The 6,829-nt window shown below is 41.5% G+C and overlaps 1 pseudogene; it reads right to left on the bottom strand.

Moving 5' to 3' along the window:
• Window positions 1-4,780: 4,780 nt before the first annotated feature.
• Window positions 4,781-5,727, bottom strand: LOC115297185 (annotated as a pseudogene).
• Window positions 5,728-6,829: the final 1,102 nt, after the last annotated feature.

Raw genomic sequence — 6,829 nt, 5'->3', positions numbered from 1 at the left:
CACATCTTCTTGATCCATTCATCAGGTGATGGACATTTAGGCTCCTTCCATGTTTTGGCTATTGTTGACATTGCTGCTATTTGTCTGAGGTAAGTATGGCTACTCCAGCTTTCTTTTGGCTTCCAGTTGCATGATAGATATTTCTCCATGCCTTTACTTTCAACCTGAAGGTGTCATCTGGTAGAAAATGAGTCTCTTGTAGACAACAAATAGATGGGTTTTGTTTTTTTATCCATTCTGCTACCCTGTGTCAATTGGTTGGAACATTCAGTCCATTTACATTCAGTGTTATTATCAAAAAATGTGGGTTTAGAGTTATTGTCTTCTCCCTAGAACTCATGTTTATAGTGGTGTCTCTGGCACCTTGTATTCTTTGCAAACTTTCCCTCATAGAGTCCCTCTTAGGATTTCCTATAGGGCTAGTTTGGTGGTCATGAATTCTCTCAATTTTTGTTTATTTGGGAACACTTTTGTCTCTCCTTCTATTTTGAATAACAGACCTGCTGGATAAAGGATTCTTGGCTGCATGTTTTTTCTGTTTATTACATTGAAGATCTCTTGCCATTCCTTCCTGGCCTGACAAGTTTCATTAGATAGGTCTGTAACCACTCTGATAGGTTTCCCTTTGTATGTGAGGGCCCTTTTCTCCCTAGCTGCTTTCAGAATTCTCTCTTTATCTTTATATTTTGCCAGTTTCACTATGATATGTCATGCCAAAAGCCGATTCAAATTACATCTTAAGGGGGTTCTTTGTGCCTCTTGAATTTGAATGCCTATTTCTTTTCCCAGATTTGAAAAATTCTCAGTTATAATTTGGTCTATTATCCCTTCAGGACAGACAAACACAGAAGAAACAGAAGCACACAAATGCACAAATCAAACAAACAAGCAAATTAAAGGGGGGAAAGGAAAGGAAAAAAATGGAGAGGAAAGAGATGAAAAGAAGAGAAGAAAAATAAATAAATAAACAGAGACAACAAAGGACAATGGACAGGACCAGTTGAGAGGAGAGATAAGGATGAGATACAGGAGAATATATGTGGATTGCAAGAGAGAAAAAAAAGAGGGAGTAAGGAGAATGGAAAATAAGGAGTAAAAATTAAAAAAAAATAAGTATAAAAGGTAATAATAAAAAAATAAGTACAAAAAAAAGAAAAAAATGCAGTAGCTTCCCCTTGCGGATAGGCATGGTTTGGTGTGGTAGGTCTCAGAGGCTGTTCTCAGAGGCTCCGCCTTGGTGGTTGCAGAGAGTAGAATGGCGCCAATACGAAGCTCCACAGAAACTAAGCACCGTTGGCCACTCTAACAAGTCCGATCTCCTTGTGCTGCAGCTGAGCAAAGTTGTATTTTCCAAGCCCACCTCGGTTCAAAGTCCTAGTCCATGCACTTTTATGCTACCACAGATGAGATGTACTTGCTTTGGAGGCTGGCTTCTTAGGGGAAGGGATCAGTTTCTCTTGGCTCAGGCCAGGATTTGCCCTGCCGCTGCCTTAGACTAGGCATCCTGCCTGAGGTGAGGTGCACAGCAGGAGGCGAAGTGCACGCCCTCACGGACACCTCTGAGGTTTCCAGCCCCCAGACAGGATCACAATCATGATGGGAGAGAGATGAGTTTCTCTTGGCACCAGCTGAGGTTCCCACTGCTGCTGCCTGGGGGCGCCAGGGGCTGCCAGAAATGAGTGCTCCTGCAGCCTGAGCGCATGCCCCAGCCTCCATGGCCATCACTCCCTGCCGGGATTGTGTAGGGGTGAGGGCTATTTTTTCCCTGTTGGTACCCATTATTCGAGATTCGTGCAGTCAATGCTGGGGGAGAGATGCGCCGCGGAAATGAGATGTGTGCTCCCACTCACAAAACCAAGGTCGAAGTGAGTGCCCATGGTGCCGACGCAGTGGCCACCAACTCCCTGCTGGGATGGCACAGGGCTGGAAGCTGTTCTTTCCCTTGTACCACCCAGGTTCAGGATTTGGGCTATCCAGCTGTTATATATGAAGTGAGAGTTTCTCTCTCTGAGTGTGAGTAAACGTTCTTTATCTCGTCCCCAGAGACAGTACTATGAGCGTGTTCAGTTTCTCTGTCTCTTCCCTTTGTCTCTCTGGCTCCATGCGCTTGCCCTGTGTTGGGCTGGGGCTCCCACCTCTCCTGCCCTTCTCGGGCTGGCCTGTTTTCCAATCTCCCCAGTTCACACTCACTCACTCAGGTATCTTTGAGGTTGTCTCTTTCTGGAGTCTGTATTTTCTCCTTTCGTTCTTGCAGATGAGAGTAATGTCCTTCTCAGTTCGATAGATGGGGCAGACGAACTTTACAGAGCTCCCTTCCTCTCCGCCATCTTCTATCCATAGGTTTTAATGATATCCACAAAAAATTCACAAAATCCCTGCCTCTTCATTATACTCTACATGGTTTATTTAAATTCAACACTCTTTGCATTTAAGTTCTAAATGATTTTGAGTTTACCAGGAGAGTTAAGGTAATCAGTACAGAAAATGGAAGGAAGCTAATGGGTACTTTGTGGCTGTTTCTCTAGATCCATAACTATGAATATCCTTTATCATGTTCAGCCTGAAGAGATAAACTACCTCCTACAAAAAACATTCTTACATTCAAATTTTCTAAGTTATTCCCATAGCATGTAGAGCCTATCCCCCTCAAGTTAAGGGGAGAACTGGCAAGGACACTGAGTGGCCAGGAGTGGGAATTGTGGACCTGCTATTAATTCTTTACTTCCAAGACCTCATTTGCTGCTGCCCTTCTTACAGGGTCAAATCCTTTGATAATCGTGTGGCACAGTCCAGTGATGCTGACCCATGCTTACACTCTTAGATGCAACGTGATCTAGGCTAATGTTCAATAACTCATCCCAAAACACTCACATAAGAATGCTCATCCGCACCATGCTTTGTTTTAGCCAAAACTTGCAAACAAGACTAATCCCTATCAACCATAAACTGGGTGAATTGTGGACTGTTTATACAAAAGTGTGTACTCTACAACAATATAAATAAAACGATGGTTGAAAACAAAGACATAAATGTTGTTCTCACAAAAGTACTGAGCAAGTGATGGAAGTTATAAGGTAATACATCTCTCTACATAAAGTCCAAAATCAGGCTGCTGTTGATGAACTCACATACGGGTGATAAGACTAGAGTTACAATGAAAATTATGGTCAAGTCTGGCAATGATATCAGGGGACTGCTTAAAACAAGTCACCATCAAAGGGAAGAGAAAGGTATGCAGTTGGGTACAGACCAGCGAGGTTCTGTCCAAGGTTCTAGTTACCAAGGGATGTGATAGCATGAGTGTTTACTTTTTAATTATTCTTTAAGCTGAACATGTTTTTACATAACCATGTACTACTTAGCATAATACCTATGACAATAAGAAAGCAGGAAACAAAGACAGTTTAAACAAAGACAGAATAAAATATGGCCATTTGTAGCAAAGTGGATGGACCTCGAGGGTCTCATGCTAAGCGAAATAAGTCAGGCGGAGAAGGACAGATACCATATGTTTGCACTCATTGGTCTAACAGGGGAAACCTAATGGGGGACCATGGGGAGAGGAAGAGGGAAAGAGAGTTGGGGAGAAAGAGGGACACAAAACCTGAGTGACTATTGAATACTGAACCAAATGGAGGGTTGAAGGGGGAGGGGGTTGGGGAAGGGAGGTACTGGTAATGGGGGAGGGCGCTTGTGGGGAAGAGCACTAGGTGTTATATGGAAACCAATTTGAAAATAAGCAAAACTTGAGAGACTATTGAATGCTGAAAATGAACTGAGGGTTAAAGGGGAAGGGGGAGGGGAGAAAAGAGGGGGTGGTGATGGAGAAGGACATGTATGGGGAAGAGCACAGGGTGTTGTATGGAAACCAATTTGACAATAAACTATTTTTAAAAATAAGTAAATAAAACGTTTCTTGTGTTACTACAGGTAAAATGTGTAGAATATGAAATAGGACTTCGGTCATGTACTGATCAGTTATATAATGTCCTTAAATGTTATTTTTTTAAACAAACAGGGTGGATCACAGGCTGAAACTAACCAACATGCATACCTCACATTGCTGTTTCTCTAACTTTGCACAAAATTACATGTCAGCACCACCTCGTGTGCTGCCCACTCATGTTCCCTATGTCACTGGCAGCTATGCATCACACTCTCCCCTCTGTGACATGAAGGCTACATAAAACCACTGTCACACCTGTGAGGTCACAGTAGGGCCTGGAAACTGAAGGGCTTTATCAGGATTGGTGATAGTAGTTTTTTCTTTGACCTAAACGTTTGTTTTTCACAGTGTACTACCCTGGGGGAAAAAATTGTGATACAATCGACCTACAAACCTTAAAATAGAGCCATGATCAAAATGCAAAAATAAGTGATATATCTCCATTAATTGCTAGAATATAGAATGTTAATATTTTTTACACTGTTTTAGTGGTTCGTATTCCTATTTTGACGATGTTCTTACTGTATATGTGTAAAAGTCTTGTTTCAAGTAGAAAGGGAATAGTGTGCTCAAATGGGGGTGAAATAAGAAAAACTTGTGGAGCTTTTTAAAGTAATAATATGCTGCAGATGCTGTAGGAACACTAAATGAGCATCTCTGGATGTTGGAAAGAATCCACGAGCTTAGACTTTGAACACTCACTTGCATCAAAGACTGAGGTAAAAAAAAAAATGGGCCTAGGAGTTGTCAGGGAAAATGTTTGATGATATGTGAATGACACAAAAGTTTAAGCCTCCGACATTCAAAGTCTTTCATCAAGGGTCTTCCCCCAAGTCATCTGGAGTCATAGCCCCTACAGAGCACCTTCTTCATTGCTCCCATCACATCCTTATTCTGCAGGGTATAGATGAAGGGGTTGGCCATGGGGGTGACGATGGTGTAGAAGAGAGAAATGAACTTGCCCTGATACTGGGAGTGGCTGTTGCTGGGCTGCAGGTAAGCATAGATGGCCGTGCCATAGAACAGGGAGACGACCGTGAGGTGGGACCCACATGTCCCAAATGCTTTCCTCTGCCCTGCAGTTTACATTATTCTTAAAACCACCCTGACAATATGACCATAAGAGTATGTGACCACAGGTATGAGGAGAATGATCATGCTGGCAAAGAAGGCCTCAGACTCATTCATAGTGGTGTCAGCACTGGGAAGCTTGAGCAGTGGGGGGACCTCACAAAAGCAATGATCTATTTTATTTCTCCCACAAAGTGGTACAAGAAAGATGAGTACTGTCTCCAATGAGGAGTTGGTAAAACCAATGAACCATGACTCAGAAGCCATCAGGGCACAGAGACGAGGGTGCATGACCACTATGTAGTGCAGGGCCTGCAGACGGCTACATAGCGGTCAAATGCCATCACCCCTAAGAGGATGCATTCTGTGCATCCCAACCCTAGAGAGAAGAACAACTGAGCTACACAGCCACCAACGAAGATGGACTTATCTCCCCCCCCCCCACACCCCTGCCCGGGATGGAGCAGGAGCTGAGGAACAATGCTGGTCATGTAACACAGGTCCAGAAAGCTCAGGTTGAGGAGGAAAAAGTACATGGGAGTGTGAAGGTGTGGGTCTAGGCGGGACAGGGCAATTATGGCTGTGTTTCCCAGCAGGGTGAGCAGATAGAAGATCAGAATAACCACAAAGAGGACTCTCTCCAGTTGAGGCCGGTCAGAAAAACCCAGTAGGATAAACCCAGTGAAAGAACTTCCATTTTTCTGGTCCATACTTTCTTACCACATGTTTCCTGTCAAGATCAAGCATTTAGCAATTATTAAAAGAAATCTCCAATAGAGAGAGTTGGTGGGGTTAGATATGTAATGATATGGCTATGGGATTTTATCATTAACTATTTGAATAATTGATATACCTATTGAAATTGCATAGTTTATACCAATAGTTTCATAATATCACAAAATAAATCATTAATATTGATTATACAAAATCAAATAATGTACCTTGTGGTTACATCCATGGTAAGAATATAAGGTTTTTCAGTCTGTACCTACTAGGACTTAAAGTACCATAAAAGTATATGTACATCACCCAAATGTAAATAGACTAAATGCTCCAATCAGAAGACATAGGGTATCAAAATGGACAAGAAAAAGAAAGACTCATCTATAACCTGATTACAAAGATTCATATTACACTTAAAGACACCTGCAGATTGAAAGTAAGGGGATGGATTACATCTATCATGATAATGATCATCACAAGAGCTGGAATAGCCATACTTATGTCAAAGAAAGTAGATTTCAAAAAAAAATAGACTGTAACAAGAGTTGCAGAAAGCCATATCATAAATAAGGGGTCTATCCACCAAACGAATCTAACAATTGTAAATATTTTTACTCCCAATGTGAGACATTCGATATATATAAATCAATTAATCCCAAGCATAAAGAAAATCATTGATTATAATACCATAATAGCAGGGTACTCAATACTCTACTTACACAATTGGACAGATCATCTAAGCAGAAAATCAGTAAGGAAACAATGGCTATGAATGACTCCTTGGACGAGATAGACATAACAGATATATTCAGAACATTTCATCCTAAAGCAGCAGAATACACATTCTTCACAAGTGTACCCAGAATATTCTCCAAAACAGATCATATAATGGGTCACAAATAAGCCCTCCACAAATACAACAGATCGAGAACATACCATGCATATTTTCAGACAACAATGCCATGGAACTCTAAATCAACCACAAGAAAAAATTTGGAAAGCCAATGAATACTTGGATTTTAAAGAATATTCCACTAAAGAATGAATGACTTAACTGAGATATTAAATAGGATTTTAAAATACATGGGG

Source organism: Suricata suricatta, chromosome 7 (assembly GCF_006229205.1).
Source record: "Suricata suricatta isolate VVHF042 chromosome 7, meerkat_22Aug2017_6uvM2_HiC, whole genome shotgun sequence".
Lineage (NCBI taxonomy): Eukaryota > Metazoa > Chordata > Mammalia > Carnivora > Herpestidae > Suricata > Suricata suricatta.
The sequence above is the reverse complement of the archived record's forward strand: the minus strand, read 5'-3'. Positions and strand labels throughout refer to the sequence as shown.